We start from the raw sequence: 12096 nt of genomic DNA on the forward strand, positions 1-12096 counted from the left end.
TTGTGGTGTACGTGTGTGTTTTGGTTGTTTTGAGAGAGAGGGGGGGAGAGAGAGAGAGAGAGAGAGAGAGAGAGAATTCCAAGCAGGCTCTCCACTGTCAGCATAGGGCCTGATGCAGAGCTCGATTTCACTAGCCAGGAGGTCATGACCTGAGGTAAAATCAAGAGTCAGATGCTTCACAGACTGAGCCACCTAGATACCCCTAAAAAAAAAAAAATATATATATATATATATATATATATATATACACACATACACATACAGATAGATACAGATATAGAGATATAGAGATAGATATACATATATATTTAACTGTTTGCAGGCCAACAATGCCACGAGTCTGCATATTATTTGGGTCCTGAATATGGCCACATATTTATACTAATATGCTTTCAGATAAACAAAATGCTATTTTTATTGGAAAACCTATTGCATATCACACAAAAGGTGCAGTTGACACTATCAAGCTCAGTTGTGGTTAATATTCTGCAAGCAGTTGGCTTCCCCATATTGTGTTACTTTACACTTGCCAGTCCGTTATTTTGACAGTGATCTAGTGGTTCCTATCAAGGCGTACACTTAAAAAGAGAATATTCTAGAGGCCTGGATACTGTGTTCTGCGTGCCTTCACAGCCCTCTACGGGATGGTTTGATGCGTGTATTTGAAAGCCTGTGTTAATGACCCGGTAATTGTTTTTGGGGGCTTGCGCTGAAGTGTGAAGCGTGTTGACCGCTGTCAGCAGTGCCCAGTTGGCCCGTGGCGGTGGTGGGGAGCAGCGTGGCACGCTGGTGCTGACCCCGTGGCCTGCCTCTGTGGCCAGGTGCTGAACCGAGTACGCCGCCGAGGTGCAAGAGAGGTGTGGCGTCAGACCTTCCTTTGAGACGTGCTGACGATGCAGAGGCAACAGTTACTGTTTTCTTACTCGGAGGCAGCAGGCCCCTGGGTGCCTTCAGCGAAGTCAGTGACGAGAATCTGAACTTATCTGCAGTAGGAATGTTTTGTTGTTGAAGAAAAGGCTTGTATTTCATCTGACACATTTTTTCAGATGACTGAACCAATTAGATTATCTCACAGGATCTCTTCTAACTTCTAACAGGATGAACGAAACTGTTCTTAATGAAGTATTTCATGTTTATAAAATCATGACATTTATAACTAGGACATTTACGATTCTGAGTAGTTCTGGGGTCTGGTGCTGCCAGGTACTGTGAGGAGTCTTAGGTAAGGAGGGCAGATGTGGAACAATACAGGGGTTTTTAGTTTATTTATTTTTGCGAGGGAGAGAGCAGAGGAGGGGCAGAGAGAGAAGGGGACAGAGGACCTGAAGCAGGCTCTGTGCTGACAGCAGAAACCCCAGTGTGGGGCTCGAACTCACAAACCATCAGATCATGACCTGAGCTGAAATCAAGAGCAGGATGCTTAAGTGACCGAGCCCTGCACGCACCTCTAGAAGCGGTTTTCATATCACATTTGACTGATTTGCAGAGCCCTATATAGACACAGTGATCAAAATACTCAAGTATATACATTTCACCTAGAAATATATGGCACCAAAAATATGCATCCTGCTATGTATCCACACACACACAGACACACACGTATGTACACACATGTATTTGTGTATATTATAAACAGTGAGTACTNGGCACGCGGGGCCCGTCCCCGGGGCGCTGCCCGCCGTTGGTGCCCCTGGCGCGGGCTGGGAAAACACTGGCAGAGGTTTCCCCGGACGCCGTCGCAGCAGGGGGCTGCTGTCCTGCATCCGGCTCCCTGGCCCCGGCTCTCCTGACGGACGGTTCCGATCACTTCTCCTCTTTGGGTTTATGTTCCCCCAACACTCTCCATCGGCGGATGTTCTGAAGGGTCAGTATTCCAGGTACCATACCAGGCTTAGGTAGCAGCCCGCACCAACTCAGCGGAGCCCGGGTGCGACCGTCCGCGGCCGTTTCTACCGACCGTCAGTTCTTCGAGCGGCCCCTGTGGCGGTGACCCTGGGGGTCTGGCTCCGGGCTCTCGTCAGGGCGGCAGCTGTGCGGCCATCCAGTCCCGCCTCTTTTCGGTTCCAAGTCCTTCCTTCTTTTGGACCTGCCTTCGCCTCAGCATCGGGTCACCGAGCAGCGAGCGTCCTGCCCCCCAGCTCGGGCGCCTGAGCAGACGGGAGGCCGCGTCCTGCAGTCCCCGCGTTGACGGCACACGCTTGCCGCGTGCCCTGCGTGTTGCTGCGCCCGGCCCGCGCTGCGTATTAAACGGGTCAGACGTGTTCAAGGTGTCTCCTACCGCTCTCAGTCTGTTCCTTTGTCCCCTGGCTCCTCCGCTTTCTCCTCTCCTTCCCCTCCTTCCCCTCCTCCTTTTCACAGAAGGTAGAACTTAGGCAGCTTTGTTTTAGAGTCCAGTTGCCGGAGGTTGTCATGGCAGAATTGAGCTGAAAGAAGAAATAATGATGACGTTCAGTAATCATAAAGTCAACATATGAAGACTGTGTGTCTGATATTTGTTTATTCAGAGCTATAGTATGGGCTTCTGCAGACTTTCCTCCAGTTTCACTGAAGCATATTTGGCAAATACAAAATTGTATAGGTTAAGGTATAAACTGTGATGTTTTGATAGATGTGAACATTGTGCATGGACTCCCACACTCGAGCCGAGTGACATAGTCGTCACCTCACAGAGTTCCCTTTCCTTTCAAGTTAAGGTAATTGAGTTTCCGTAATTGTGAGAGCAATTAAGATCTACTCTTTTGGCGAATTTCAAGTGGATACTACAGTGTTGTTACCAGTCACGATGTTACACGTCGTATCTCCAGACTTACTCATCTTGCATCATGAAGGTTTGTACCCTTTGAGTAATGTTGCCCCATGTCCCCACCCCATGTCCCTTTCTTCTCTTCAGACTATTCATTGTTCTTATACAATAAAATACTATCCTCATTTCTGCCTCAAGTTGCTACTCTCATAAAGAATACTTCTTGTCTATCTTCTTTTTCTGTTTTATCTATTCTGTGGACCGAGATGTGAAGGAGATACAGTAGTAAAAATTCATAATATATCCCTCTAGAGCACACACATTCACATACTATTATTCTAAATTATAAATGTATATTTCAGTTCTTTTTGGAAAATAGGACACAGAGAAAGTAAATGTCATCAAAATTCTATCATTTAATACAGAAACGAATTATGTTCTACTGTCTGCCCCACTATATAGGAATCTGCTTTTCTGTGACTGTATAGATATGGATATTTGTACATTTATGTATTTGTAATGTATTAATGTGTGTATATATGTACATATGATGGAATATATATACACATAATATAAATACAAATATTAATATCTTGAAATTCTTTGCTTATTTTTTCCTTAATAAAACACAAAAATCTCTTTAGATCTATTTGTTTCTATGTCTACTTACTCACTTTAGTATCTTCAGAGTGTCCATAAATATGAGCATCCTAAAAGTTGTTCAGTCATTCCAAGTTAATAGGTATTTCGGTTGTTTCCAAAATGTTGTTCTCATAAGCAGTGCTGCAGTGGTCATGATTATTATTGTTACGGGTCCCATAAAGCCCCGGTGGTAATTGTTGACTACCCAGAATCCGTACAGCCCTGCCTTCCCCATTAGCTCCTTCTCGTCTCGGTTGCCATGGGCACCCTGCCTCTGTAGTATCTCAGTTATGTGGCATCTAGTGTCTCTGACAAATTCTCATAATAGTGAAGAAGCTAAGGCACTAAGCAGATAGAAGGTTAGGTTATCAATCAGCTACCTGGGCCACATACTTTGTATTTTATAAACTGGTTTATCTGAAAAGGCAATTAATGACCTCCTGAATTATTATAAAAAATCCCTGAAAGGGGCGTCCAGGTGGCTCAGTCGGTTGAGTGTCCAACTTCAGTTCAAATTATGAACTCAGGGTTTGTGAGATCGAGCCCTGCATCAGGCTCTGTGCTGACAGCATGGAGCCTGCTTGGGACTCTCTCTCTCCCTGTCTCAGCCCCCCACCTCTCTCTCTCAAAAACAAATAAATAAACATTTAACAAATTGCTGTGGGCACCTAGGTGGCTCAGTTGGGCATCCTACTCTTGGGCTCAGGTCTGGATCTCAGGTCACGATCTGATCTCAGCTCAGGTCCTGATCTCACTTTTTGAATTCGGGCCCCACACCCGGCTCCCTGCTGATAGTGTGAAACCTTCTTGGGCCTCTCTCTTTCCCTTTCTCTCTGCCCCTCCCCCACTCATGCTATCTTTCTCTCAAAATAAAAATAAACCTTAATTTTTTTTAATCCCTGAAGGAAAGTGACTAGTGTATTAGTACATTAGCAAGTGTGTGATGATGACACTCCCATAAACCTGAAATACTGTTTGGTCAGTGCAGATCCTAGGTAAGTATGTTCTCATGTATCCATAAATTAATTTTATTGCGTTTGGCCCAACCTTACATTACCTGATGAAAGGCATTCAGAGTAGTGTTTTTTTTTTCCCTTTCCATAATTTATTGGTTGGCTGGCTGATTGGTTTTAGGAGTCTTACCTGTCCATTACTTAAGTACATTTAGCTCTTCAGTGTCATACCTTAAAATCTCCTCACATGATGGACAGCGAATGGCGAGTCTGTAATATGGGTAAAATACTTCTAGAATAGTAAGCCTCCTCTAGGCTGTCTTCAACACATAAGACATCTTCTCCCTTCCTCAATTTCAGGAAATAAGCATCATTCATTTCCATTTAAAATAAGTTAACTTTCTATAATTGTATCCATTTCAAATAAAATTAACATTTAAAAATTGATGGAAATAGTTCTGTTCTTCCATATTGATGAGCAAAATGGAGTCTATGCACATTGAATTCACCTGGAGTGAAGGCCCAGTTTACGTGGACCTCCTGGCCCCCATAGCAGTGGCACACGTGGCCTCCGTCAGTGCCGCATGCCGGTGCAGATACTCCCACATCAACAGATCTGCACAGTGCACGTCAGATTTGAAGCCTCTTATTTCAAAATGTGATGGAGATGTAAGATTCCCATGTTTAAAAATATGTAACACCTAAAAGTCTGTGCGCTGACCTGATCTGATTTTCAAGGGGAACGTTTATACCACCTCTATGGTGTAAAGCATCAGGTTTCAAGGTCCGTATCAGGACATTTTTTTAAGTTTCCAGTAATTCTCTGTCCTTATTTCCAAATCGTACTGCTGCTTCCCCATGGACACCCCTGTGCTCTGTAATGGAACCACACTGCTATGTCTGAGAGGTTGGAAAGGTTCCCCTGTGCCTGGGAAGCTACTCTCTGCACGATTGCTCTAATGGCCTTGGCATTCCGTCCGGTACTTCTGAGCGTGAGTCCACAATCCTCTTTCTTGCTTCAAGCCTCTGTCTTAGAGCATCTTCCCCAGTTTAGTCCTGCAGGATGGGGAATGGCTGTCCCACGACCAGCCTCACTCTCCAGTATCTGAAGCCAAGTCTGCAGTTTGGAAAGCGGGATGGCCTGAGGTGCCTGTGGCAGAGCGGACATACGTGATGCTTATGCCACAGAGAGCGTCAGATCCACGTTGGCCCTGGGCTTGGGCGCGGGGTGGGGGGGGGTGTGATGCACTACAGTGAGTGAATAATTCTTGTTGTCAGCCATGTCTGTACAACCCAGAATAACAAACCACACTATGATTATCAAACCTCAGCTGTGAATAGCATAGTACACTATTAAAAAAACAAACAAAAAAAACCCCACTTTTATGCCTTTATGTAAAAAATCTGAAAAGATGGGACACCTGGGTGGCTAAGTCGGGTTGAGTGTCCAACTCTTGAATTTGGATCAGGTCATGATCCCAGGGCCGTGGGATCAGGCCCCATGTAGGGCTCTGCACAGAGTGTGGAGTCGGCTTGAGATTCTCTCTCTCCCCCCCTCTGCCTCTCTCTCTCACTTGTGCACTCTCCCTCTGTCTCTTAAAACCACCCTGGAAAGAAATTGACCAATTCAGAAATCATGACTAGGGAAGTAAAGGGTGTTAGCCAAACCTGGGTGTGACAGAAGTCACGTATTATCCAGTAAAATCTAGTGTGTTCTCCTGGGTCCCCAGAAGATACAGATACATTCGTTTCATCCACTGCATCCTAGATCACTTACCCACTGTGTCGACCCAAAGGCTTAAAGCCAGTGAATTTTCAGGCTCATGAATTTTAAAATGTATTTTGGCATAAAAAGTTTATTCATCCATTGGGANGCCAGGAGATATTAGCTTACATTGCTTGAGAAATCAACAGATTTTAGGGACAGAAAGACATTTCATTCACTATTTTGCTGAACCCTTAGCCACTCTAGGTCACAGGCTCTGTTCCTCAAGTTCATTTCTTAAAGGTAAGAAAACTGGATCACAAGGAGGTGAGGTCCGCCTCTGTGACCACCGTCCAGTGCTGCAGCCCTGTGAGGAGGAGTACCGAGACCCAGCCGCAGCTGGGGGACGTTAACTCCAGCTTTCCAGGGGCCAGTTTATAGTCACACATTCAAGGGAAAACCATTAAAATCTGAGAATATCTTTATTATCTTCAGAAAACAAAATTATCAAATAAGAAACAAAATGATCCAAAGGTATAGGACCTCTAGTTTTCTTTTCTATAAGGTTTTCAGGTTTTGGTATCAGAGTGATGCTGGCTTCAAATAATGAGCATAAGAGTCTTCTCTTATTTGTTTATTTATTTATTCAAAGAGTTTAAGAAAGATTAATGTTAATTCTTCTTTAGATATTTGGTAAAACAGCCATCTGATCCTGCTGTTTTCTTTGTTGGGAGATTTTGGCTTGCTGTCTCAGTCTCCTTACTAGTAGCAGTATGTTAAGATGTCTGATTTCTTCCTGATTCAGTCTTATAAACTGTGGGATTCTAAGAATTTCTCTGTTTCTTCTAGGTTGTCCAGTTTGCTAATGTGTAAGTGTCCATAGTAGGCTCTTATGATCCTTTATATCTATTGTAGTGTCAGCTATAATTTCTCCTCTATCATGTATAACTATCTGCATTTGGGTTCTTTCTTCTTTTTTGACTTGGTTGGTTGAGCTAAGGGTTTGTCAACTTAATTTATCTCTTCAAACAACCAATTCTTAGTTTGGTTAATCTTTTATCTTATTTTCCTGTCCCCTATTTCACTTATTTGTGTGCTAGTCTTTATCATCTCTCTGTGTTAATTTGGGCAAAGCTTGTTCTCATATGTAAGTCTCCTCCTTTCTCTTGCTGATTTTTTAAATGTTTTAATGTGTGTGTTTTTTTTTAATTTATTTCTGAGAGAAAGAGACAGTGTGAGCAGGGGAGGGTCAGAGAGGGAGACACAGAATCTGAAACAGGCTCCAGGCTCTGAGCTAGCTGTCAGCACAGAACCCATTGCGGGGCTCGAACCTGTGGACTGTGAGATCATGACTTGAGCCAAAGTCAGATGCTTAACCAACCGACCCACCCAGGCGCCCCATCTCTTGCTGACTTTTGACAGTGTAATTACAGCGTGCCTCGGGGTAGCCTGCTGCAGGATCAGCCCGTTTGGGGGCCTTTGAGGGTTATAGATCTGGATGTCCATTTGTTTTCTCAGGTTCAGGAAACTTTGGGCCATTATTGTTTTAAATATACTAGAATTTCCATGTGAATATCTTCTCCTTTTTACTGGGTCCTCTAATTCCCATAGGCTTTCCTCACTGTTTTTCATTTTAGTTCCCTCTTTTTTATTTTTCCTAATGTTAACTGATTTATTTTGAGAGAGAGAGAGAGAGAGAGAGAGAGAGAGAGAGAGAGAATCCCAAGCAGGCAGCACAGAGCCTGACACAGGGCTAGAACTCACAAATTATGAGATCATGATCATGACCTGAGCTGTAATCATGAGTCAGATGCTTAACTGACTTAGCCACACAGGTGCCCCTTTTTACTCCCTCTGATTGGGAAATTTCCAAAGTCTCATCCTCCAAATTGCCAATAGTTTCTTCCACTTGGTGAAGTCTGCTTCTGAAACTATTGAATTCTTTAGTTCAATTATTATTCATTTAAACTCTAGTTTTTATGTGTTCATTTTGCTTTGTTTTTATGATTGCTAGTTTCTTCTAGTTTCTCACCAACCTTCTTGTTTTGTTCGTGTGGAAAATACGGGACATTTCATGAATGTGCATGTCTTCCTTGTTCAGGGGTCATGCTAGTCTTGTCTTTATTGTTCCAATTTTAGTGCATGTGCTGCTAACAAAACACAAAGCCTGATGAGAACTATACATGCCTCCTCAGTGCCTTTGCTGATGCCACTCAGTGTCCCTCCCCCTTGAATGTTGGACATCTCAGGCTCTGATCTTTTTCCTGTTGCTATTCAGTCTAACTTATGGCTTGAAATACTATAATCTATAGGTTTACTTCTTCCAAAAACTTCTCTAGGCAGATTCCTCCTCTGAACCCCACATGAATGCATCTAATTTCTACTCAGTGTCTCCATTTATACATCCAGTAGGCTTTTCAAACATGGCATGTCCAAAACAGACCTAGAGTTTCTCTCCTAAACCTGTTCCTCCCATCTTCTTGGAAAATGACATTTCTCTGTTTCAGTTACTTAGGTTAAAAAAAGCAATAAACTGCATAGTGATTTCTCACTACTTTATCTCTCCTGCCCCACTGCTCTACCCACCATGGCCAGTACCCACCTTCCTCCACTTCTCTTAGTCACTCAGGTGGCTCAGCAGCCGCCATGTCCACCTGGATTTTTGCAACTGTCTCCCAACTGATTCTCCTACTTCTGCTTTTGCCCTTGTTCAGTCTGTTCTCAACACAGTAAGTGGATTGAGTCTTACCAAAGTTGGTGTGTATCAGTCCTACAGTCAGAACTCTCCAGTGGGTTGTCTATCACCTGTCCCAGCAAAACATCAGGGGTCCTGACGATGTCCTCCCAGCCTCCACCCCAGGCTCCCACTGCTCCTCGGCCCCGCGCCTGCCTGCTGCAGCTCTGCGCTGCCCCAGCCCAGCCGCAGCCTCGTGGTTTCTCAAACGTGTTGAGTGCTGTCTTCCAGGGCTTCTGCCTTCTCTGTCTGAAATGATCTCTCAGATACGTGCAGGCTGACTGGACTGTGCTGGAGGTCTCTGTGCGCCTGGCCTGGGCTCAAACACCTCCCGTTCTTCTACATCCGTGAGCCCAGCTACTGTTTCTCCCTGGCGCTGCCAGCGTGGGGCATGCACGTAGTCATGGTTTGTGTGTTGCCTCTGACACTGCGCTAGAAGGCAGGTATGGGCAGAGGCCATGTGTGTTCCCTTCACATGGAACAGTCCTGGAGCTTTACTTGGAAATAGCAAGAGCACCGAAGTATTTGTGGAATGACCTCATAATGGAATTCTTACCTTCAGAGTTGGGGGGCGGGGGGTAATGGTAAAGAGCTCGAGGGACTGATGTATTTTATATATGTCTCCCAGGCCCATCCATGTTTTTGCAAATGACAGGGTCTCCTTCTGTTTTAAGGCTGAACCATATTTCATTGTGTGGATAGATTGCATTTTCTTTACTCATCCCTTTGTCCATATCTTGGCTACTGTGAATAACGTTTGGTTCTTCTTTCATGAGGCATCTAATATCACTGAAGGTATAGAAGTAGACATTAGGATGGTGATTATCATGGGCTGGGGGCGGGGGAGGACCACACAGACAGTTCTTGTTCAGTGGGCGTAAAATCACAGCTATGCAAGATGTGTGTTTCAGCGGCCTGCTGTACAACACCATCCCTAGAGTTAACAGTAAGGTATTGGGCAATTAACATTTTATTAAGAGGGTAGATCTCACATTAACTGTTTTTCCTACAAAAAAGAGGGGGTACAAGGATGCTTTTGGGCATGATGGACATGTTTATTAATCTTCATTGTGGCAATAGTAGCATGAGTGTGTGCATATGACTTAGCTCACTAAATTGTATGCATTAATTACGTGTAGATTTTGTGCACCAGTTACTTCTCAATAAAGCTGAAAAAGAAAACAATAATGCTGAAGAACGGGGGACAGTACCTGACAAATACTAGTTGATTAATAAATGCTAAGTATGGATGTTAAGGTAAGTCAGAGCCCTTAGGATGGAAATGTTTCATCATAATATAACTCTAAAGGAATTTCCATAGGAAATAGAAGAGTCTAGTTGATTTTCTTTGCTTTTTTAAAAATATTTATTTATTTTGAGAGAGAGAGCATGAGTGCATGAGCAGGGGGAGGGACACAGAGAGAGGAGGCAGAGAGTCCCACACAGGCTCCGTGCTGTTAGTGAGGATCCTGTTGTGGGCCTTGAACACATGAGCCATGAGATCATGACCTGAGTGGAAATCAGAGAGTCAGACACTTAACCAGCTGAGCCACCCAGGTGCCCGTCTGGTTGATTTTCTTACAAGGATGTGGAGCAAAATAAAATAAATAATATGTGTGCACAAATGTTGAAGTAGATGATTAGGAAGAAATTTCAACTTTAGAAAAAGGTGTTAAGCTGTATCTAAAAAGAAAACCTTCCATGTTTTGGCTGTTGTGGAGAGTGCTGCTATGAACATTGGGGTGCATGTGCCCCTATGCCTCAGCATTTCTATATCCCTTGGGTAAATTCCTAGCAGTGCTATTGCTGGGTCATAGGGGAGTTCTATTGTTAATGTTTTGAGGAAGCTCCACACTGTTTTCTAGAGGGGCTGCACCCGTTTACATTCCCACCAACAGGGTAGGAGGGTACCCGTTTCTCCACATCCTCGCCAGCATCTCATGTTCTCTGATTTGCTGATTTTAGCCACTCTGACTGGTGTGAGGTGGTATCTCAGTGTCATTTTGATTTGTATTTCCCTGATGAGTAGGGATGCTGAGCATCGTTTCATGTGTTTGTTGGCCATCTGGATGTCCTCTTTGGAGAAGTGTCTGTTCATATCTTCTGCCCATTTCTTTACTGGGTTGTTTGTTTTTTGGGCGTGGAGTTTGGTGAGTTCCTTATAGATTCTGGATATCAACCCTTTATCTGATATGTCATTTGCAACTATCTTTTCCCATTCCGTTGGTTGCCTATTAGTTTTGTGGGTTGTTTCCTTTGCTGTGCAGAAGCTTTTAATCTTGATGAGGTCCCAATTGTTTATTTTTGCTCTTGATTCCCTTGCTTTGGGGGATGTGTCAAGTAAGAGGTTGCTGCGGTGGAGGTCAAAGAGATTGTTTCCTGCTTTCTCCTCTAGTTAAAACATGGAAAGAGCCTAAGTGTCCATCAGCGAACGAATGGATCAAGATGTGGTTTATCTATACCATGGAATACTACATGGCAATGAGAAAGAATGAAATCTGGCCATGTGTAGCAACATGGATGGACCTTGAGGGTGTTATGCTGAGCGAAATAAGTCAGGCAGAAAAGCACAAATATCATATGTTTGCACTTATAGGAGGATTAGGAGGAACTTAACGGAGGACCATGGGGGAGAAGAAGGGGGGAAACAGTGGGGGAAAGGGGAAGAGGCAAACCATGAGAGACTCCTGAATGCTGACAAAAACTGAAGACTGATGGATGTGGGGGGGAGGGGAGATGGGCATGGAGGAGGACACTTGTGGGGATGAGCACTGGGTGTTATATGGAAACCAACTTGACAATAAACTATTTGTAAAAAAAAAGCCTTTTGTTTTTGAGGAGATTGAGCGCAGGGCAGCGATGTGACGCAGAAGATCCAGGTGTCTGGCAGGAAGACTGTTAGCGTCTGATTTAATGAACTCGCTCTGCTGTGTCACCCGGTGAGAAGTTTTCTTTGTACGTAAGGCGGGTCAGGGACGCTGGGGGAAGGCATCTGTCCCCGGACTAGCTGTCATTGTGCCTCACAGAATCCCGCTTCACTTCCACGTGTGAGAGCTCTGTCCGTGGCAGGCGAGTTCACAGACGGCCCACGCTCAAGAAAAGTCCCCTTAGCAGAACGCACCACGCTGTGCACAGCAGGGCCCAGCGCGGTGCGAAGCGCTTTTGTCTCCAGTGCACGTATAAGGAAGATTTAGAAGATCGTTTCTCACTCTGGGAGCGAAGTGCAGGACACACAAGACCCACCATCTGTGCGCGATGTGATTGCAGCTGATTTAAAGGAGATGGTTTTCACCCTGTCTGGTTAAGGAACATTATACCC

General features: G+C 44.4%; 1 protein-coding gene and 1 non-coding gene across 2 annotated transcripts in view; one reads left to right on the forward strand and one right to left on the reverse strand.

The window, feature by feature from the left end:
• The window catches only part of CSMD1 (CUB and Sushi multiple domains 1), a 1564948-nt gene that overhangs the window by 1065170 nt on the left and 487682 nt on the right, over window positions 1–12096 (forward strand). The window lies entirely within an intron of this gene.
• Window positions 8100–8205, reverse strand: LOC144238192 (U6 spliceosomal RNA). The gene has a single exon (XR_013337041.1). It is a non-coding gene; the product is annotated as a U6 spliceosomal RNA (small nuclear RNA).

This window comes from Crocuta crocuta, unplaced genomic scaffold (genome assembly GCF_008692635.1).
Source record: "Crocuta crocuta isolate KB4526 unplaced genomic scaffold, BGI_CrCroc_1.0 scaffold111, whole genome shotgun sequence".
NCBI classification, from domain to species: domain Eukaryota; kingdom Metazoa; phylum Chordata; class Mammalia; order Carnivora; family Hyaenidae; genus Crocuta; species Crocuta crocuta.